The following is a 24106-nucleotide window of genomic DNA, read 5'->3' as shown; positions in this document are numbered from 1 at the left end:
CGATGCCCATAGTATCGCGAGATGATTCCCTGTTACAGAATTTTGACAAATTCAAAAAAGAATTCCTGCGGATATTCGACCGAAGGCGAATTTCTCAAGCGGTGGATAAAGAGTTGTTGGAGTTGAAACAAGGAAATCGAGATCTGGTGGCTTATTTGGCCCAGTTCAATAAGCTCATTATGGAAACAGATTGGCCAGAGAGTAAAAGAACGGCGATATTTTATCGAGGACTGCGTGATGAACTAAAAGACGGATTGGCGCAAATACCCAATCGCCCTACTGAAATCTCAGCCCTTATTGACTTGGTACTGGAATTGGATTTCCGTCAAGGCGAGCGAAGAGGGGAGAGAAGACGGGAGTTTAGAAATGTAGTTCCCCGATTTGATCGAGTAAAATCAGAAGCAAGAAGAATTGTAGAAGGTGCTTCAGTTCCAGAACCTATGCAGATAGGAACCATAAGGGGTCCACTTACAAAGGAAGAAAAAGAAAAAAGACGAACCAGTAATTTATGTATGTACTGTGGTTCAAGCGGACACTTTGTGCGAAACTGTCCAAGAAAACCAAAAGGAACCTATAAGCCGAAGGAAAACTCGCAGCACCCCCTGTAGAAGGAGTTGTACAGGAGGTTGCGAGTTTAGAAAAAACTCCACCTGAGCATCAATTGGCAAACACCTTGCAGTCATCCTCACCGCATTTGATACTAACAATGACGATAAAATTCCGTCAAAAGATTTTGAAAAGAGTGGCAGTGATGGTTGATTCAGGAGCCACAGGGAACTTCTGTGACTTGAAGTTTGCAGCAAAGATAGGATTGGACGCCATCATCAAGACGAAAAGTGAACCGGTTAGAGCAATAGACGGAACAAATCTCTCGTCAGGATCCATAGTTAGTCATACCGAATTGGTAAAGCTAATCAGAGAAGATGGGCATCAAGAAAATATTCATTTCAATTTAATCGATGCCCCCCAGTTTCAATTGATCTTAGGACTTCCTTGGCTCACGGAGCACAATCCCACCATAAATTGGAGTGACAGAACTATTGAAATGAATTCGACGTATTGCAAGGAAAATTGTTTCAGAGATGAGTGCGGAACTACAAAAGAGAATCCAGCGCATTCTTTATGTTCTGCAGAAGCGTCTGTGTGCGTGATCAACACACAACCTATACCGCAAGAATACCAAGACTTCCAGGATGTGTTTAGTGAAAAAGAAGCTAAACAATTGCCACCCCATCGTGTGTACGATTGTAAAATAGATTTTGAACCCGGAGTAAATATGCCATGTAGTCGTGTCTATGCCTTGACGGAGAAGGAACACCTACATTTGAAGGAGTATCTTGACAAATACTTGGCCAATGGATTCATTCGTCCATCCCAATCGCCGGTATCTTCGCCTCTGTTTTTTGTGCCTAAGAAGGAAGAAGGAGAGTTGCGAACGTGCATTGATTACCGAGCAATAAATAGAATTACGAAGAAAAATCGATATCCACTTCCTCTCATTTCCGTCTTGTTGGACCAGGTGAAAGGGGCGCAAGTGCACACCAAGTTAGACTTAAGGGGGGCCTATCATCTTATTCGCATCAGAGAAGGAGACGAATGGAAGACGGCTTTCAGAACTCGATTTGGATTATTTGAATACCAGGTCATGCCCTATGGGTTATGCAACGCACCAGCGGCCTTCCAACATTTTATAAATGATGTCCTCAGCGAATTCATAGATCAATGCGCCATTGTGTATATCGATGACATCTTAATCTATTCAGCAAATACACAAGAACACCAAGAACAAGTCCGAAGAATCTTGCAGAAGCTTCGTGAGAATAGACTGTTTGTAAAACTGGAAAAATGTGCTTTTAATGTCACCCAAGTGGAGTTTTTGGGTTTCGTAATTTCTCCAATGGGAATCAATATGGACAAGCGAAAGATTCAGGCTGTTCTAGAATGGAAGTCGCCAACCAGTGTCAAAGAAGTACAAGCATTCATCGGTTTTGCAAATTTCTACCGGAGGTTCATCAGTGAATTTTCACGAAGAATTCTACCACTCACTCGACTACTAAAGAAAGGAGTACGTTTTGAATGGTCAGAGGAAGCTGAGTCGGCCTTCGGCGCGCTGAAAAGAGAATTTACTTCGGCACCCATACTTCTTCATGCAGATCCAACGGAGCCTTTTTACGTCGAAACGGATGCTTCAGACTTGGCAGTTGGAGGAGTACTCTCCCAAAGAAATAAAAGAACAGGTCAACTACACCCAGTCGCATATAGGTCAAGAAAATTAACCCCTGCAGAAGTTAACTACACGATCACAGAAAAAGAGTTATTGGCGATAAAGGATGCTTTCAAGGAATGGAGACATTACCTTATGGGAGCTCGTCATGTAGTGACAGTCTTCACGGACCATCGTAATTTGAAATTTTTTAAATCAGCCAGAACCCTAACTCCTCGACAACTTCGTTGGTCATTGTACTTTGCGGATTATGATTTCATAATCACTTTTAGACCAGGAGCTCAGAATGGAAAGGCGGATGCCTTGTCACGAATGGGGACAGGAGAAGATAAGAACCTAATGCAGAACCAAGCCATAATACCAGACTCGAAAATCATTTGTGTCACCAATATGTCGAGTTTTAAGGAACATATTGTTCAAGTCCTTAACTCAGATGAATTGCAAGAATGGGCTCTACAAGAAGATGGGAGAGAAGTGATAAATGGCTTGCCATATTACGAAGGAACTCTGTATTTGCCAACTCAGGAATTACAAAAACAAGCATTACGTGAATGCCATGATGATTTGTTGGCTGGGCACAAGGGAGAGTTGAAGACGGCGGACTTGATCAAGAGAAAATATTGGTGGCCACAAATGAACAAGGACATTGAACAGTATGTAAGAACTTGCGAGATTTGCGCTCAGGGAAAATCGGAACGGCAAGCTCCAAAAGGTTTATTGCAACCTTTACCCACCCCTCCTTTTCCTTGGCACACCATCACCTTAGACTTAATAACTGACTTGCCATCCTGTCATGGGGTAAACACAGTGTTAGTGGTAGTGGATGCATATTCAAAGATGGCTCATTTCGTGGCACTAAAAGGAATTCCAACAGCCAAGCAGTTAGCTAACCATTTTAGTACACAGATAGTTAAATTGCATGGTATACCAAAAGTAATTATTTCTGACAGGGGGACCCAGTTTGTTTCCCATTTTTGGAGAGCCTTTATGAAGGGGCTGGGAATCGAGACACGATATTCCACTAGTTTCCACCCTGAAACAGACGGGCAAATTGAAAGGGTGAACCAGGAGTTAGAACAGTATTTAAGGTTGTTCTCATTGAAGCAGGAAGGAGAGTGGGCTGATTATTTATGGACGGCAGAGTTCGCTCATAATAATGCAAAAAATGTGTCAACAGGTTATTCTCCTTTCTATTTGAATAATGGTAGGCATCCTAATTCCATAGTACAAGATACAGAACTCTCAGTCCCAGCAGTTAAGGATTTAGTGTCTCACCTAAGTCTAGTTCACAAATCTGCATCACAGAACCTAGCACAGGCTAAAGAAAGATATAAACACTATGCTGATAAAAAGAGAAAAGAACCCCCTATGTTGGAAATAGGAAACGAAGTCTGGTTGAACACAAAGAATCTTAGGTTAAAAGGTAATCGTAAGTTTCAACCTAGGTTTATTGGTCCCTATCCAATATTAGAACAGATAAATCCTGTGACCTACAAATTGGACTTACCAGCCAAACTGAAAATTCATCCTGTTTTCCACGTTTCCCTTTTGAAAAAGGCAGACCCAAATTTAAGAAAAGAATTGCCTCCAAGACCTATCCAAGTGGAGACTGGATTGGAATTTGAGGTCAAGGAAATTCTGGATTCTAAGTGGCTGAGAGGGAAATTATATTATCTGATTGACTGGAAGGGCTATGGTCCGGAGGAGCGGTCTTGGGAGTTGGAATCAGATGTTCATGCTCCAAGGCTGGTGAGACTTTTTCATCAACGGTATCCAACCAAACCAAAACTGGGAGGACCTTCTTTGGTGGGGGTACTGTCCGGACCCATGGCGTACTGAAAACACAATGTAGACTTATAGATGACTCAAGTTTCCCTCGTTGCCAAAGCAGCAGTGAAGAATCGAAGGGAAGCCCGGGTTGGACTGAATTGTGGCGGATTCGGAATTCCAAGATGGCCGCCACTGAGACGAAGTTGGCGGTCTAGCTGTTCTAAGCCTTCCCGGCGAGAATAGAGGTGACGCGCGCCCAACTGTAAAACTGCGCACTTCACCGAGATTTCCACCCGGAACGGTTCCTTGTTATGTATTCTCCGTGTTAAGGCAGTTATCGTTCTTAGTTTACAGAAAGGCATTATTACAGAGTTTTTCCTTGAATCAGAGGCTGGCAGTAAGCGACAGACTGTGACTGTCGTAATTATTTTCCTGAGGCAAAACCGAGTTTTCTCACTGGCAGTACCGGAGAGCAGCGTTTAAGAAACCACGTTCTTTTCTGTGACAGAATCTTCGAACAGGTTCCAGAAAGACTGTTCTAACAGCGCTGCGCATTTGAAAAGGCAATCTTCATGCAGAGCGGCGGACCGGCAGCTAAAGCAATCTTCAGTAAGGCTTCTGTCTCTTCAGTGCTGAACGGCAGAGCGGCAGCCAAGGCAATCTTCAGTAAGGCTTCTGTCTCTACAGTGCAGAGCGGCAGAGCGGCAGCTAGGAAGTCTCTTGAGGCGGCAACACAAGACGAAGCTAAGTAGATATTTGAGTTGCTAAAGTAAACTATAAAGACTTGATTTTCAATATCTTATTATTGCTCACCTGAATTGGTCACTAATGTAATCCAGAAGTGTTTGGAATCCAAAGAAAGAAATGAAAGACTTTAAATAAGCATATCGACTAGCGGATGTTGACAGTCATAAAAGAAATAAAAGAAAGATACTTACCTGAGGAACTCCATAGAAATATTAAAAGATTCATCTTATGGAAGCGAGTTTTAAGGAGAAAACAAAGTAGTTAGCTGGTAGGTAGTGTATTGACACTTAAAACACAGTACGTAGTATATGCAAGGAATAGAACTAACCTTAGTCAAATGTCTTACAGATGTTGATTCCTGAACTACAAATAGGAACTGCGTCACCATTAAGAAGAGAGGCAGGTTACTCCAGGATCTTGGGTAGGTTAACAGAATTAGTACATAGTGATAGAGTAGATGAGAGTAGGAGGTAGGAGTTTATAATTCTTGTTGTGTCTTTAGTTTCCCTTAGATATCTTCGGTGGCTGATTACGAGCTGACGGAAGAACCAAGTGGAAACCAGAGGGTCCAGGACAGTCTCTTCTTGTTCTTTATTATTTTATCCACTTCCCCTTTCCCTCCTTTGAATTAATTAGAGTTGGAATTTATTTGAACTCTGAGGAATTTGAAGGTGGGCGTTGGGACTTAGCATCTTCTGCTCCTGAGCAAGTATATCAAGACAAGAATTGGTAAGATTTGTGGACTCTGACAGATAGAGAATTCTTGAGTCAGATTCTTGGCAAAACAAACTCAACTTAAACTGCTACTTACTCCCTCCCATGTATTAGGCTTAGGTCAGGTACACCGGGGTAGGCGTAGTTAGAAGCACCAGTTGAGTATGATTAGTCAATGTATATATGTATGTATATCTTTTATCCGTTTTAAAGTATCATATGGCTAAGAAACCATATCAATGCTTTTACAGTATTATTTTATGATCCTGCTTTTACTGTATGCACTTTACTTAACTATAAGTATTGCAATTGTAGCGATTCAATAAATAACACCTTTTATTGAAAACGCCCGTCTCTCCTTTTCTCTGCAATCTGGTGAAACTAAGTACGCACGTATTGACTGAGTAAAATAGCTGTCTTTTGTTTTCACACGACTCTAGAGATACACTCTTGATCAGGGAGAGCAAAGTTGTCATGTTCTATGGTTGTCAGAAACTAAATCCCTTCTTGTCTATCCAGAGAGGTTAAAACCCTCCTCGCCTATTCGAGAAAGTTTCTAGTGAACTCTGAGCTAGCTGGCACACAAAACTTAAGTCTAATATCGTCAGTAGAAGACCTAGTTAACCTCTGTCCTACGTCTATACTATTGAAGATATTATTCCAATGCGCAGAGCCTATTGGGAATATAGGAGCTACACTACAATATAATGCTGCCAAAACTGGTAGACAACGCTGTGCACTGTGCATGAGTAGTCCTATCGGACTCTAATAATCAACTCAGTAAATAAACAACTCGATCATATACATACAATGTTTTTTCAAGAGAATACTTATTATTCATCAACATTCATTTATGTGTATGTTATACAGTTAATATTGAACACATGAATGTTCCATAAATATTTAGATCACAAAAAGAGTCAATTGTTGGTCCATTAATACATTAATCCAATGGAATAATAATAAACAAAGTGTTACAATCTAAACATAAATCAATACATCCTTGAAGATAACCATCTTGGAAATACCCGATGCATTTCGGGACAGTGGTGTCCCTTCTTCAGGGGAAATCTGGCTGGTACCATGTCCTGACAACTGAATATATTCAATGGCGGACCCTGTCAGGTTAAAGGCTGCTACTGTAATGCTGTAGAATGTTCGGGAGGGCCACGTAGAGTCACTTTTCTGTGGCCTTCTTGCTCCTTCTGGGTATTTATACGCTCTAATGTTCAGTCTTGAGCCAACCGCATTCGTGTTTCACGGTGATTCCTCCCCAAGTCAAAACATCTCTCGCTCGGTGTCTCAATTCAAACCCATGTTTCCCCAGCACCGTCAACGTCCGCCGGTCTCCACCACTCTTCGCCGATGTTCTATCCACCGCATCCGAACCTCTATTCTTCCTACTCTACACCTAATCTTTCTTTCCCCTCACCTTTAGAGGAAAACCATCCTTTGCTTCCATTTGATTATGCTAAATCTCATCCTTGTCTTCGTCCTAGTATTTAGCGCGTATGGTCTTTTATTTACCTACTAAAAGTGGTTGAGGGGAAGAAACACTTCGTAACAATACTTCTATATAGCATACCTGAAAGGACCACATACGCCTTCTTTTGAGATTGTCGATTTATTATTAAGCCACAAATAATAAGATGTATACACATCTAAAAACCAACATATATAAGTATAGGAAAATCAATACAGAGCCGATTCTATGAATATAAGTGATTCGGCATGTAAGGAAAACAATTTTAAATTCCAGGATCAAGATACAACTCAAGATGGATGCAGAGTCTAAATCTCTTTTCATTGGGAAATAAAACAATCTGTCCCTACACTATACTAAAAGGGAGATGCTATCTAATACCCTTCCATCAGGTCCCAAAGGTGTCAGCACGTGTTGACTTCCTAGGAAGTACTCACATTAAATGGGTTGAGGTGCTTAAGGCTAGGAGCGAGTTCTAAGCTGCTCCTTTCTCTCCGAAAGCTAGCAGAAGTCTGGGGTCTCTGTCTCTGCGCATCATACAATATAGAGTTTGATTGTTACTGAGTTATCCTGGTAAAACTTTCCACTGCAACTTTTTCTATGTGGCAAGTTCATATCTGTTAATTTGTTTTTCTTTGTTCATCGAGTTGACCTTGGCTCCCAGACAAACCAGACACAAAAGGTGTCCTCCCTTCTCGCTTTTGACTGTCTTCAAAGCATCTCTTGTATCTTTTCCAATCTGAAAATAACGAGTTGGCATTCCTTCACCTGCAGTAGAATGAGAACACTGCTATTTCTCGAATACAACATGCATTTCATTATTTATTTCCCAAGAGGTTAAAGAGGTGCAAAAACAACTATAGTCTTCGGCCTAGGAACTCAGGCAACTTAAACCAAATACAGTTATATTATATCATTATAAGACTGTCCTGCTTTTATATGAAGGAAGTATGATACATACATAATCATACTATAACATTTCACTACAATGAATGTTCAAATGATTCTACTGAATACATGTTAACGAGTATATATCATTGCACACAATAAGAATACATATAAGTGCGCCTTAATCATGAGAATAGTGCACCCATACAATATAGTGCTGAAAGCGCTCAATCAGTATCACTAGTCAGAGAGCAAACCTTGCAACGTCAAGAGGGCAGCAGACATTTACGGCAATTACCTCCCTTGTAGCACATTCTTAGTTTCTTCAGAATTGGAGGTCTTTAAAAATACCTACTTATCCAGAATGGTTAAATAAAACGATACGCACAAGGACATTTGAAGAAGATTATGCAAAGAGAGTTGGTGCTACTAAAAGATTTACTGATGTTTGGAAATATATGGAAAGGCTAGAGACCACTTTGGTAAAGTAGGGGCATAATGCATTATGAAGCTTTCTACATAATAAAAAGGGGGGTAAATGCACTTCACCATTGCACTTCAATACTTCTAGGACTGGTAATCCCTGCATCAAATTGGCTTGACTGCACTTTGGCGAGTCTACACTGTTGACCTACAGCTGGTATCATGTTTAGAGGCTAAAATAGGCAGATGGCGCTTTATGGGAAATTTATGCCAATTTGGCTGCAATGATATATAATTGTTGAACATTGCATGTTGCACTTTATACATGTTTTTTTCATCTAAATTTGATATGTATATAGAGACACATAGCTATTAATTTACTGTGTTCGTTTTTTGCAGGGCTCAATAAAACGTTACGTAAGAGGAAATTTAAAGAAGCATATACTAAGGGAGTAGGTGCCAGTAAAAGACCAGTAGAAATTTATGGTGAGGCCAGAGATTATTTTGCAAAGTTGGTTAGTAAGGTAAAGAAAAGCCTTCATTAGAATAAAACACACTTTAGCACTGCACTTTAGTATTATCAGGATTGCTGAGCATCTCACTTTATAAGATTGGAACTGGTTGCACTTTAGCAATGAGAATGTCTTACTTGAACAAAATGTGACACTGCACTTTATTTATCCTTTTAAATATAAATATATATATATATATATATATATATATATATATATATATATATATATATATGTCGTAACACCCAATCCAGTAATCATGCGCTCTCAGAAAATCAGCCAGCGCCAAGCCGTTGTAGTGTCCAAAGTTTATTCACAACGCGTTTCACCTTGAAAGGCTTAATCACGTGATCAAGCCTTTCGAGGTGAAACGCGTTGTGAATAAACTTTGGACACTACAACGGCTTGGTGCTGGCTGATTTTCTGAGAGCACGTGATTACTGGATTGGGTGTTATGATTGAATTTGCCGGTGGCTCTGCCGGTGTACGTGCCAACCTCCACGGGTCTCGTGGAGTCCAGAAGGAGCTTTTCTTGTGATATATATATATATATATATATATATATATCACCACACAAAGTCTGCCCATTTGAATAAAGCCTCAAAGCCACAGGTTATTTCCAGCCATTTATTCAGGATGAGAACAGCAGCCTCCAAGTAAAACGATGTCTTCCAAATTCAAACGCCCTAAAACGATGTCTTCCAATTTCAAACGCCCGACGCGTTTCGTGCTTCCTGAGCACTTGGTCACGGGCTGATATTTGTAAGCAGTTCAAGAGTCAATTGGCACCACCTGTGTTCAAGTGAAACTTGCCCCAGTGGGTGTGACAGCAGGCGCTGCCTGCTGGTCTCTGTAGTGCCAAATTCGTGTTACTCCAGTGAGTGGCTCGTGAAGTGCAAAATAAACCAAATAAATTGTAACCTCAGTGGGGTGAAGACAAACGTCCTAAAATTGAAAGGCTGAAAAGTAGCGTCAACATCCAGGCTCCAATGGCCCTCCAAAGTGCTGACTTGATTAAACACCAGCGGAGATCCGCAGCGCGGCGGGGCTTCGTTCGCGACCGAGCTTGGCCGCCTTTAATCACCACACAAAGTCTGCCCATTTGAATAAAGCCTCACAGCCACAGGTTATTTCCAGCCATTTATTCAGGATGAGAACAGCAGCCTCCAAGTAAAACCATGTCTTCCAAATTCAAACGCCCGACGCGTTTCGTGCTTCCTGAGCACTTGGTCACGGGCTGATATTTGTAAGCAGTTCAAGAGTCAATTGGCACCACCTGTGTTCAAGTGAAACTTTCCCCAGTGGGTGTGACAGCAGGCGCTGCCTGCTGGTCTCTGTAGTGCAAAATTCGTGTTACTCCAGTGAGTGGCTCGTGAAGTGCAAAATAAACCAAATAAATTGTAACCTCAGTGGGGTGAAGACAAACGTCCTAAAATTGAAAGGCTGCAAAGTAGCGTCAATATCCAGGCTCCGAGCCTGGATGTTGACGCTACTTTGCAGCCTTTCAATTTCTGTCACACCCACTGGGGCAAGTTTCACTTGAACACAGGTGGTGCCAATTGACTCTTGAACTGCTTACAAATATCAGCCCGTGACCAAGTGCTCAGGAAGCACGAAACGCGCCGGGCGTTTGAATTTGGAAGACATCGTTTTAGGGCGTTTGAATTTGGAAGACATCGTTTTACTTGGAGGCTGCTGTTCTCATCCTGAATAAATGTCTGGAAATAACCTGTGGCTGTGAGGCTTTATTCAAATGGGCAGACTTTGTGTGATGATTAAAGGCGGCCAAGCTCGGTCGCGAACGAAGCCCCGCCGCGCTGCGGATCTCCGCTGGTGTTTAATCACGCTAGCACTTTGGAGGGCCATCGGAGCCTGGATGTTGACGCTACTTTGCAGCCTTTCAATTTTAGGACGTTTGTCTTCACCCCACTGAGGTTACAATTTATTTGGTTTATTTTGCACTTCACGAGCCACTCACTGGAGTAACACGAATTTGGCACTACAGAGACCAGCAGGCAGCGCCTGCTGTCACACCCACTGGGGCAAGTTTCACTTGAACACAGGTGGCGCCAATTGACTCTTGAACTGCTTACAAATAACAGCCCGTGACCAAGTGCTCAGGAAGCACGAAACGCGTCGGGCGTTTGAATTTGGAAGACATGGTTTTACTTGGAGGCTGCTTTTCTCATCCTGAATAAATGGCTGGAAATAACCTGTGGCTGTGAGGCTTTATTCAAATGGGCAGACTTTGTGTGGTGATATATATATATATATATATATATATATATATATATATATATATATAAAATATATATACAACTGCTGGTATTTGGGCAAGCTTGTATGAAGATTAATCCCTAGCAACATTTTTAGAGGGAAAATCACCTCAATGCACTTTATGGAGATCTACGTTAATTTGTATGTAGTGATGTATATCTGTTAAACTTATATATACCTGTCCTGCTTAATCCGCTATGTATACAGGACTGTATACATTGAGTGCTTTGGTTCTCTGTTTTATCTATGTATTATCTCTGTTTCTGCTTATAATAAAATTATAAATAAAAACTTTTTTTTAAGTGGGTGAGTCAAGCAAAATGTTTGGGGAAGGACCAACCAAAGGCTGTGAGGTCCAACACAATCATAAGAGGCTTTGACTTGGCCCTGTTTAGCTATTGGTCTGTTCAGCTGCCATTTACATTTTGCGAGCATCTACCACAGCATACAGCAGGATGCAAAGAGTGATCCCACTTCAATCAATAGCTCCCTTGCACTGCAAGGTATGGTATTCTGCTTGATCACGTGTAGATGTGCCTAAAAAGAAGTGCACTTCCAGGGCACAGCTAATGGGCCAATTCTTTACTGCACCAGTGCCTTTTTCTTTCTATCCTTTATCCTTATTTACATTTACATTGTCATTCTTTAGTGAACTATTTCTTTATGTTATGGTAATTTTTTAACTTATAATGTTTTTTCTTTGCACCAATCACAATCATATTTTTCTGCGATGCAAAATAAATAAAGAAAAGGTTTCTTTACCTGTTGTAAGTGCACCTGTCTGCTAGGAAGCAGTCATACATTTCTACAAAGATTATATGAAATAATGAATATTTTTTGTTTTTTATTACAAGCCCTTGGCTTCCAGGTTTAGGCAATGGGGTTTTTCTTTTTCAACATCTTTTTATTTTTGTGAAATATGCTTGCAGTAAAAACTAAAAGAGATGTAACCATTTCATCAGTTTGCCAAGACCTGAATTATTTGCTTTGCTAATAATTGTTTGAAATCACTCAGGGAATCTTCCGTAGCGTTTCTATTCCACTTCAGGGCAGATTTACGAATGTTCAGCGCAGCGCACTCATCAAAGTTGCTTTGCTCTGCTACTGTGGGGGGAGAGAGCATCGTAGAGCTGTATCTACCAAGACAATAAGGAGGCAATAAGGAGGCTTTATTTTTCACCGCCAAGCCCTGTCTACCATTTTAGTAGATGGGTCTCTGCATTACTTTGCTTAACTCTGCACTGACACAAAGTCTTGATAAAGTGGTCCCTACATGTTATGAGGACATTGTGCATCCAGTCCAGTGCAGTTTGTAGTACTTGCAGTGTTGGCGTGCTCCTTATCAGTTCAATAAACTGTCTCACCTTTGGTGAAAGTGTAATTTAATTCTGTAGCGGGTTGTGGGTTTATAGGGGAATAGGGTGGGATATTTTGGAGTCGATATTTTGGGAAGTCTATATTCTGTCCCTATTCTGTCCCTCGATTTTTAGTCACTGAACCCTTAACAAGGCCTTGTGGCATGGACAGAAGTACCAGTGCATCTTATGCCCTTCACATTTGATCTTCAGCAGCAACAAAAGGGTACACGTGACAGTGTGCTACAATCTCACTGTGCTGAAACATTCCACTGATGGTTGTCAGTTTATTATAGTAGGCCTAGAATACATGTCTACTCAGCCTCAGCCATGCCATGGTAGCACCATATTGAGTGGTGAAGAACCGCACCATGAGCTCGGCAGCAAAATGTTTGGGCTGCTAGAATGCATTGCGTGGCACTGGAAACCAAGGTGCTTGTGGTAATTTACTGATGCTTGTATAAAGGTTAATGTGGAATGATAGCTATGTCATATTAGAATTAATAGAGTCATAGTGTGATGTCATTAGTTCTAGATAACTTTAGAAATAAACCTGGACAGTTGTTCCAGTTGTCCTGCTGGTGGTTGGATGAGATTCTTGCTACAATAAATCTAATAAATCTAAGAAATATACCATCACTGCCTTTATCCTTATTGGGCCTGCTTCACTGGCGTAGTCGGCAGAGAAAGTAGTAGAGAAGAATCCCAACAGAGGAAGATTGGTAAGGAGCACTTCATTTTTTTTTACTTTTAAAAACAAAAAGAAGAGACAATTTGGCTTTGGATACTTTAAATCGCAAACTTTGGAACTATACTCATAAACATCTTTTCATTCTATGGATGTTTGAAGACTGGTTATATTTGCTTAAAGTATCTAGGGATTGGGAGCTTTTCGACGCATTTCCTAAACTGTTTAGTGTGTATTCGATGCGGGCTAATCCTGAATTGGTATGTTGCCCCAAAAAAAATGTTTTATGATCTTGCTCCGGTATTCTGTGCCATAATTCCCATTCCGGCAGAGTTTAATTTTAACAACTGAATTCGTGGAAATCGTTGTTATTAGCTGAATACAAGCTATTGCAGCGTGAAGAGAATTCTACATTACAAGTAGCGTGTTTTATGCACTGAAACCAGTTAACGAGTTAACAAACTGACTGTGACCAAGTCAAGCGTGAAGGGATTGGAAGATAAACAATTGTGCCTTCAGCGTGTTTTATTCAAGTTTTAAATCCTTTATACTTGTTGCCTAATGCGTGACCATTCAAGATTATTTCACCGTATTGTGTGAATTATGCGGAAGGGAAGTCCGTGTAAATATCAAGTGACAGCTGTACTTTGAATATCAAGCGCGAAGGCTGTACATTGAAGATAAACAAGTTTGCAGTGTTAAGCGCGTGGAGAGCATCATCAAGTGACAGCTGTATCTTGAAAGTAAACAGGCATCCAAGTGTGAAGCGTGAAGCCTTCACTTTTGAAAATAAACAAGCTTGCGGTGTTAAGTGCGTGAAGAGCTTCAGACTTACCGATTTGGCCTCCTTTCGAATCCTATGCCGAAGACATTCTACAGTCAAAAACTTGCCTAGCAACTTGCTGGAAAGCATTTTTGAACCATTAAGGATCCCATAGTTTTGAAGCGCATGACGTCATAACGTTATGCGTGTCGGCCATTTTAGGTGCTAAAAGTCATCTTTATAGTTTCTCTGGATGATTTAAGTTTATCTTTTCACTTCAATTCTGTTGTGGCTTAATAATATTTTTTTTTGTTTGTTTCTTCACTATTTCTATTATTATGAGCATCGTGTGCATTGTGCTTCGCTTCTAGACTTGAGGTAACGTTTTTTTTTACATCGGAAGGTTGTACAACAGTGACATCTGGTAGATTTTCACAGTTACTACACTGATTTTTTATTTTTTTTGCTCATTACTGTTTACTGTCATATTTCATGTATCTCACATTTAAACAGTAGGTTATATATTGTAATTTAACCATTTTTTTATATTAATCTTTTACGGTTTTAGTCAGGGAATTATTAAATATTAGTTTTATTTATAGGAAAAGTGAACAATGCAAAATGTTACTGCTGCATCCTTTTTCCTAAGTGACCCTGGTGATCCTCCTATTTCATGGAAAAAGTGGAAGGTAGTATTAGAAAGATATGCGAGGGTTTGTGGTCCTTCGCTCAGTGCGGAACAAAGTACTAGCTGTTGGGAAAAGATTAGAACATTCTTTGAAATGTGTTGCAGTATTGAAAATTGATACTCATAAAAGCTGAGAAATGTAGGTTTAGGCCAGATTCCATAAATTATTTGGGACATAACATTACCAGTGGTAGTGTTAAGCCCAAGCCTGAATTGGTTAACACCATTTAGGCGATGAGTTCGCCTTCATGTAAAAGTGATCTCATGAGATTTTTGGGCGTTGTTGAGTACTACTCCAAGTTTGTAAAGTATTTTGCTGATTGTGCGGTCAACATGAGACACTTGTTAAAGAAGGGAGTTGACTTTGTATGGTTGGAGAAATGTGAGGATGAATTTTTGGATATCAATCAAATGCTCAAATCTGCTCCTTCTCTCAGTAGTTTCAACCCAGAGCTCAAGCCAATTCTCATCACTAATGCAGGCGAGAAAGGTTTAGGTTCGGTTTTGCAACAAATGGGTCCTGATGGAATGCAAACGATAATGTTTTTGTCTCGCACACTTAGGGATCCTGAGACAAGATACTCAGTGGTTGAGAGGGAATCTTTGCGGTTTTCTGGGCGGTTAAAAAACTAATAAAGTTTCTTTGGGGTGTTGAGTTCGAGGTGCGAACGGATCACAAACCGTGAATTGAGATATTTACAAAAAAAGGTCTTGATTTAATTTCTGGTAGGATAACGAAATGGGTGATTGGTTTGCAGGATTATAACTTTGTGATTCACTATATTCCTGGATTGGAGAATAAAGTTGCTGATGTTCTGTCTCAGTTAACCCTTAAATCGGAGGTCTTAGATGAGGAAGTTGAGGATAGTGATGAGTGGGTTTGTGCAATTGAAAATAGTGTAATTTCTGAGGAAAAATGGTGTGATGAGATGCGTGATGAAGTTTTTTTTTTCAGAACAAAATTTTATTGAGTTATTGCAAAATTGACATAGGACATACAGTGTTCCGACGACCCGGAAAACTGTGAGCATGTACAGCAACAATCACATTGCAAGCAATTCAGTCAGTTGTTTAAAAGTAGAAACTAACCCCAAGGCCCCCCTCCCTGCAACCCCAATTTCCCCCACCCAGAACCCCCCCAGCCCCCCTCAGCACAGTGCCTAAACGGTCCATAGATAAAGATGTAGCATAATACAATGTGTGTGTAGTCCTCAGTTCGCGGGCTCAATGTCCAGTTGTCTTTCACCAGGTCCATCATGTGCTGGCGGTTCCAGCCACAGTCCCCTGTACTCCGCCCACCTCCTCCAAATTTTATAGTGTTTCCGGGGACAGCCCCGGGCCTCGAAGATCGGGCGCTCAAGACCCATATAGAAGTCAAGTACCCTTTTCCACACTCCCAATAAGGGGGCTCTGGGGTCTTTCCAGGCCCGGGCCACGTCTTTCTTGGCCACCATGAGACCCAGTAACAACAGGTGGCATTTATACAGGTTACCTCCCACCTGTTCCAGTATATGAAGGAGGCCTAGTTGCGGTGTGCGGGGTAGGTCCCAACCCAGTACTTCGGACAAACAGTCCCACACTCCTGTCCAGAACCTCCGTAGACCATCACACGCCCAAACTGTATGCAGAAACGTGCCCACCTCTCTGCCACACCTCAGACAATCGGGAGACGCAATCAAGCCTGCCTTCCACAGTCGTTCCCTAGTATAATATGCCCTGTGTAGATATTTGAACTGGATAAACCGCAGTCGTACCGCAATGGCCGCCCCTCTGGGAGCCTCGAGCGCCTCCCTCCAGTCCTCTTCCTCTAAAGTCTCCAGTTCAGTTTCCCATTTAGTCCTCAGTGTATCCAGGGAAGTAGAGCAATGTGTGACTAGTGTTTGGTAGATTGCCGAGATCTTTTTGCTTTCCAATTCCCCCATGAACACCTTAGCCTCCAGGGGGCTAAACTCGGGCAACAAGTCAAGGTTTCTCAGGGCGGGAGCAATGGCGTGTCGGAGCTGTAGATATCTGTAAAATTGGGATTGGGGCATGTCATACTCCTCGCGGAGCTCTTGGAACGATTTAAGGGCCGTGCCATTGACTACGTGTCCAACGGTCGAGAGGCCGATCATGTCCCAGCCACGGAAGCCCTGTAGGGACTGCACATCCGGCAGTTGCCCATTCTGCCACAATGGGGTCTCCCTTGTCAGTCTATTCCACCACCCCATTCGACGAAGTGCACCTCGCCATATCTGGAAGACCACCTGCGTGACCACCGGAAGCCTCCTCTTTTTAGCAGCCGAATATAATAAAGTGTGCAACGTGTCAGGATCCATCATGTAACGCTCCAGGGCGTATGCTGGATCACTTCAATCCCCATACCACCATTCATTCAGAACCAACAGATGGGAGGCCTGGTAGTAGGACTGAATGTCTGACGCTGCCAGGCCGCCACAGTACGCGGAGAGAAAGCACGTGCGAAGCGCCACTCTTGCTACCCCCCCGGACCAGAGGAAATTACTAAGCGCCGAGTTCACCTGCCGGAACCACCGTGGCGATATGGGATATGGATGATTTTGTAACTGGTATAGGAGGCGCGGGAGGGCCACCATTTTAAAGATGGCGGAGCGGCCATATACGTTGAGGGGCATACGGGACCACGTACTCATGTCCGAGCGGACTGGCTCCCATACGGGTACGACATTGCGCATCCAGGAGACCCCGCGCAGGTCTGTAAGAAAGATTCCTAAGTACTTAATGCCTCCCGTCGCTTCCTGTAACGCCCCGGCCCAGGACCCTAAGTCCAGTCGCTCCCCCAACACCCACAACATCGACTTGCGCAGGTTTAGGTGAAGGCCCGAAACCTCCCCAAAAATCCGCATAATGTCAAGGACTCGCGGTCCGGATCTATTCAGGTCCGTAAGGAAAAATAGGACGTCGTCCGCATAGAGCGCTATTCTGTCGGACGGTCCCGCTTGCCACTCAATGCCCCGCAGCTGTGTGTCCATCCGGACCCACGCCGCCAGTGGTTCCATGGCCAAGGCGAATAAATACGGTGACAGGGGGCATCCCTGTCTGGTGCCCCTACCTATGGGGAAGGAATCCGACACCGCCCCAGCCACCCTCACCGATGCCGTGAGGTCAGTGTATAGCAGTTGTATGTACGATAGGAAGTGTGGCCCTAAATTCAGATGGGACAGGAGCGCACGAAGATAGACCCAGCTTACCGAGTCAAAGGCCCTATCTATGTCGGCCAGTAGAAGGGCCGCAGGGATCCCCGCTGCGCGGGCCGCCTCCACCACCACCTGCGCGCGTCTGATGTTGTGCCTGGTTGCCCTGCGAGGCATAAACCCGCCTGGTCTGGGTGGACGAGGTCAGTGATGTACGGGAGAAGGCGATTAGCTAGCGCCTTCGCCAAATTTTTGCTTTGGTGTTTAGTAATGAGATGGGCCGGTAGGACTCGGGTCGGTCTGGAGGCCTACCAGGTTTGCAGAAGACCACAATTTCAGCGTGCCGCCAGTCTCTCGGTAGCCGGCCACATTCCCTTGCTGCCTCTAATGCTCTGCTATAGTAGGGACCCAATTGAAGGTGATACTGCTTGAAGAATTCGCAAGGGAACCCTTTGGGCCCAGGGGCCTTGCCTGTGTTCAATTCCCCGAGGGCCGTACTCAGCTCCTCCGCTGACAAGGGGAGCTAAAGCTGAGCCCGCCCGTCTTCTGAAATCGATCTCGGCGGGAGATCGGCCAGAAACGTATCTATGTCGTCGGGCGATAGGAGCTCCCGGGGGGCGTATTGTGATTCGTAGTATCGTGCAAAACTGGCCGCCAAAGCTGTAGGGGTCGACATAGGTTCCCCAGCCTCATCTCGAAGACATGGCAAAGACTGCGCGTGGAAAGCACTCTGGCATAGTCTGTAGAGCATCGAGCCGGATTTATCGCCCCACTGGTAGATCCTACTCTGGGTCGCCAGCCACAGTTGGCGAGCCTCGTCTAGCTGCAGTGAGGCATAAGACTGTTGCGTGAGTAGAAGTTGATGTACCTCTTCCTCACTCCCGCCAGCGCTACATCTATGTTCTAGTTCCCTAACGTCATCCGCTGCCCTTACAAGGTCCTCCCTGCGCGTCCTGCGGGCGGCCGTGCACCAAGCTATATCCACCCAACGAAGTGTGGGTTTCAGTGCCTCCCAGAGGGTCATGGCATCCATGTCGGGGTGGTCGTTCTCACTCCAATAGTGAGCAATGGCTTCCCTCATGTGGGACTGATATGGTTCTTGCTGTAGGTGCCATGTGGAGAGGCGCCATCGAAACGGTTGCCTTCTCCTGTCAAGAAGGAGGTCTAGTACCACCGGGGAGTGGTCCGACAGGCCGCGTGGCAGTATCACCGTGGCATCCACCCTTCCAACCCAAGCTTGGGGGACAAATAAATAATCAATTCTAGAGAAGGACTTGTGTACTGCGGAGACGTATGTGTATTCACGGTGTTGGGCGTGTTGGTGCCGCCACGTGTCAACCCACCCCAAACCCCTGACCATGCCATTCAGCTTGGTATGTGTGGCCGGTGGCACCTCACCCCCCAGTCTATGTCTGTCCATTCTTGCATTCATAACATCGTTCCAGTCTCCACCAACGACGGCCATAACATTAGGGATTTCAGCCCAGACACCAAACAGTTTTTCTATAAGGGCACCCTGCAGCGGGGATGGAGCATAGACACTTCCAAGGACAATCTGCTCAGTGCCTAGTCTGCCTTGAATGAACACGTATCGGCCCTGAGTATCAATCCACTGGGTCTCATGAGTATAGGGCAGCCTGCGATGCACCAGGATAGCCACCCCCCGGGATCCCCTCACAAACCCCGCATGAAACACCTGTTGGTAACCATATCTCTGCAGGCTAAGAGTCTTGGAGCCCATGAGATGGGTCTCCTGTAACAGCAGTACGTCCGCTCCTTCCCTTTTCCCCTGCCGCAGGACCGCCCCTCTCTTAATTTTGTCCAGCATCCCCCACACATTCCAACTCATAACACGCATAACTGCCCTCTGCAGGCCTGACTCAGAAGCCTCAACCGCCATTCCTGGGTAAGAGATCGGATATCCCGCATATTAGAGGCCACACCCATCCATCTCGCATCAATAGGACCCAGTAAAGCACTGTGCAAACATCCCCAAACCCCCTTGCAGTTCCCCCGCCCCACTCCCACCCCACCCCAACAACACCCCCGCCCCACCAACACCTCTGTACAGATCTGAAACACCCCAACCACCCCCCCATTCCATACCTCACAAACATGGAAGTACCTGTCGCGGGATAGGGTATCGCCAGCCCCAACGGGGGCCAGGTACCTACTATGCCAATGGATCCCCACCCAACACCCCCTTCAAGTACTACTTACCCCCTACCCAACTAACCTAAGAACTCCGTGGGTACGTCCGCCCACCTTTAGGCATCTCCCAACCCACATCACCCCCTTGCACATACAGTACGACACAGACAGTTCAGCCGAAAAGTCTCAAGCGGAAACTTCACACCAAAGCAACCATGTGCCGTCAATATATTCGGAGCCCCATGTCAAGGATACAGGAATGGTCTTGGGGCCTCAGGACGCCGACGTCGGGTCATCCGCCTCACCGGTTGCCTCCACCGTCTCAGATTGGGAGGGTTGGTTCTTCTTCGAGCGTGATCGCCAGTTACTCCTGCTACGGGACCGTCGGGGAGGCCTCGAGGGTCCGCCTGTAGAAGATGAATCAGAGTCTCGACCCGGGGGGGTATGCACCCTGATGCGAACCGTTTCATCGGTCCAATCAAAGACCTCTTCTGGCGAGTTGAAGAACTGCGTCCGGGACTGAAAGACCACTCTGAGGCGAGCCGGGTACAGCAGGGCATACTGAATTTTCAGTTCTCGAAGGCGCGCCTTCGCCGCTGTGAAGGATTGTCGTTGTTGCTGCACCAGCTTAGTATAGTCAGGGAATATGAGGATCTTGTGATTGTCATACATTAAGGGTTCCTTCGCGCGAGCCTGTCGCAGAATAACGTCCCGGTCATGGTAATTGAGCAGCTTGGCAATCACCGGTCGAGGGCGAGCTCCCACAGGTGGCTTCGGGAGAAGTGCTCCGTGTGCCCTCTCCACCACGAAGCAACGCGACAGGGACTCCGGGGGGAGCCACCCCTCCAACCAACGGGTCAGGAAAGTCGCCATATCGCCTTTCTCGCTGTCCTCCGGAAATCCCACAAAGCGGAGGTTGTTTCTCCTGGCACGTCCTTCGGCGTCTTCAACTCTGAGTGCAAGGCCCCTCTGTATCCCCTCCATGGCCGCCACTTTCTTTTTAAGGATCACCACATCATCTTCGACCCCCGTGATCCTGGTCTCGGCCTCGGTGATGCGGGCCACCGCATTGCGAAGGTCCTGCCGGAGTAGGGTGACATCAGCCCCAACAGCCCCAATTTTCGCATCAAGCATATCTCGGGATTGCGTAATAGCTGCCATGAGGGCCGCGTTGTCCGGACCCGGCCCCTGCGAGCCTCCCGCCTCTCCGGCTCCGCCACTTGGCCCCGTGAACTTGTCTATTGGGCCTTGTTTCGTCGTGTTGCCACTATTGCCGCCCCTCGTCATGGTGAGTCGCTGGTTGAAGGATTTGGCACACGTCAGCTGCAGGGGCACTTGATTAGCTTTACTTGACTCCTGGAGCGGGCCACTGCCCCACCGTCTCTACTAGACGCAACAGAGGTACAATCGAGCTACGGAGGGGGCATGGTCACAGCGCTGCCATGGCAAACCTCTCCCCTGGTCAAGGCAGGAGTCCGTATATAATGGCTACCAGCGTCTCATAAGCACTGTTAGAGGGCAGAGGCTCCAGCCCCCGCCAAATCACACCCCCCGGCGGACTCCGCTCAGTCGTGGTCGGGGGTCAGCGACCCAGGCTCGGCCCGCTATTCGCCCTCTCGCACAGGCAGCAGGCCTCTCCCCGGCACTCAGGTCTCCGCCAGGGGGAGAGGGGGGGGAAAGAGGGGGACAGTTCACGATGTCCGGGGGGCCCAGGGACAGAGCTCCCCACTACACCCGGATCGCCGGGCTCCCGCGGTCCGAACCGGCCGCCGAGTGGGAGCAGTCCGGCCGAGGGTGTTGCCCCTCCCCCCGCAGCGTTGCCCGCCTGAGATGGCGGCTTACCCGGCCTCCGACGATGAGCAGGCCGCAGGGCGGCGCCGGGAACCTCGGCAGCTGCCGCTCACTGGTCTCCAGGCGTTTCAGGGGCCAGGCATGGAGGTCTGCGCACTCCGCTGCGCAACACGCCGCGTCGGCCCTCTGCTGGTCGGGCGCGGGCAGGCTCGAGGTCCCGGCTTCCCTCAGGCAATACAGGCCTCCCAGGCGCGGGATGCCGAAGTCCGGGGCTCGCACCGCAGAGCTGCCAGACTCACCACCGGAGCCTCCGCCGCACCCTCCGCACTTAGGCTCCCCACCAGGGTTGATGTGGGTAGGGGTGATGTAGGATCAAGGTGAGGATAGTTTCGGCGGCGGGACGGAGCTCTCTAGAGTGCGTCCGCCATGTTCGCCGTCTCGGCCACGCCCCCATGAAGTTTTAAATGAAGTTGTGAGATTAATCAATAAGGGTTGGATGAGTAACAAAGAAGGATCTGATGGCTGTAGGAAATTTTGGCCATTGCGAAATGAACTTGCTTTTGACAAGGGGTTGTTATTTCGTGGTACACAAGTCATACCGCCTACACACAGGAAGGCGATCATAGATAAAGTACATTCTACTCATGATGGAGTATCAAAATGTAAAGAGAGATTACGTATGACATATTGGTGGCCAGGGATGGATAAATAAGTGGAGCGTATGCTACATGATTGTGTTGTGTGTTCTTTTAGTGATAAGTCTAAGTGTCCTCGTGTACAACCCATGGTGTTGAGAAGACGACCCTCTGGGCCTTGGCAAGATGTTGCCTGGGGTATTTTAGGCCCAATTAGTAGCAATGGTACACAAATTTATGTGTTAGCTGTTATTGACATGTTCTCACGGTGGCCGGAAGTGTTTTTTTTATCAAGCATCGATTCAAAGCATATCATTAAATGCTTGAAAGATTTATTTTCAAGAGAAAGGATTCCTGGTTCATTGCTGACAGACAATGGGGCGCAGCTTGTTTCGGAGGAAATGAAGAAGTTTCTTTCTTCTAAAGATTCATTCACAAAACTTGCTCCATTTACCATCCCGAGGGAAATGGCATGATTGAGAGATTCAATCGAGTGATTAAAGACACTATATCTATTGCAAAATCAGGCTCTGTTGACTGGAAAGCCAAAGTTTTGAGGAAAGTTGAGGAATATAGATTGTTTCCTCATTCCACAACAGGGAAAACACCGTTTTTATTGTTTAGAGGTCGAGTTCCTAACACTAGTGTGGAACCGGGATGGATCAACAAGTATGAAGTTAGCAAAGGTAAAGAGAATACATGTGATGCTGTTGAGATTAAAAGAAAAGAAGAGAAAGCTAGGGCAAGAAAATGTAATTTGGTGCAAAAAAAAGTATGAAAACGAATGTAATGGTGGGAGACCTGGTTATGATAAAACGTCCTGGTTTAATGAGTGGTGCTAGTTCAAAATTCTTGAAACCTATTAAGGTGATAAAAGTGTTTAGGAATGCTGTTAAAACTCAGGATTACCGCATATGGAATTTGCAAAGAATGGTTGTTGTTTAAGGCAAGTTAGATCACAGCTTGGGGGGCCATGTGGATGGAAATCATTCACCTTTGGACAATATGGATGGAATTCGATCACAGGATGGTGGGAAAGATGAAACTCGGAGTTCATCAAGAGTTGGTAAACGACCATTGTATCTCTCTGACTATGTATGAGCTTTTTTTTTTTAGTCATATTATATTTAATTTATGTAAAGATGGGAGGTGTGTGGTAATTTACTTATGCTTGTATAAAGGTTAATGTGGAATGATAGCTATGTCATATTAGAATTAATAGAGTCATAGTGTGATGTCATATGTTCTAGATAACTTTAGAAGTAAACCTGGACAGTTGTTCCAGTTGTCCTGCTGGCGGTTGGATGAGAGTCTTGCTACAATAAATGTAAGAAACATACCATCACTGCCTTTATCCTTATTGGACCTGCTTCAGTGATTTTTGAGTGAGATTAGCAGAAGACTCTGATGTCATCGAGGGTGCAGTGATCCAGTGCTATTCTTTGTTTAACAAATAATTGTTTTCAGATGTGCAGTTTAATTGAATCACCTCCCAGGATTCATTCTGTGCAAAAGTGAGCCTAACAAGTTGAACACTGAGTTTTCGCTGACATGGAGCCGTCTGGTAATCCTATTTATTGGGGTTCATACAGTGACAAGTGACCATAATCAGGGGTCAAATGAGACCAGCAAAGTCTAGAGAGACAATCACTCCCGCTCTCATGGATATGTTTTAAATGATAGAAAACAGCGGAATACTTCATTCTTCATAGAATTGACAGAGGAGACACTGAAGTCATGTCAATCACAGGGGTTGTGAGGGTCAGTTTCTTTAAGGTGTTGAAGGAGCATTTGAAAGATTGACCACTTCCTCCCTCATTCCCTCTCATATTTGCATTCCACTCT

General features: G+C 45.0%; 1 protein-coding gene across 1 annotated transcript in view; it reads left to right on the top strand.

The window, feature by feature from the left end:
• LOC144767767 (killer cell lectin-like receptor subfamily B member 1B allele A) overlaps positions 1-24106 on the top strand; it is a 231582-nt gene that overhangs the window by 155257 nt on the left and 52219 nt on the right. The gene's annotated exons all lie outside the window — the stretch shown is intronic.

Source organism: Lissotriton helveticus, chromosome 7 (assembly GCF_964261635.1).
Source record: "Lissotriton helveticus chromosome 7, aLisHel1.1, whole genome shotgun sequence".
NCBI classification, from domain to species: domain Eukaryota; kingdom Metazoa; phylum Chordata; class Amphibia; order Caudata; family Salamandridae; genus Lissotriton; species Lissotriton helveticus.
Note: the sequence above shows the minus strand (reverse complement) of the source record. Positions and strands in the feature narration are given on the sequence as shown.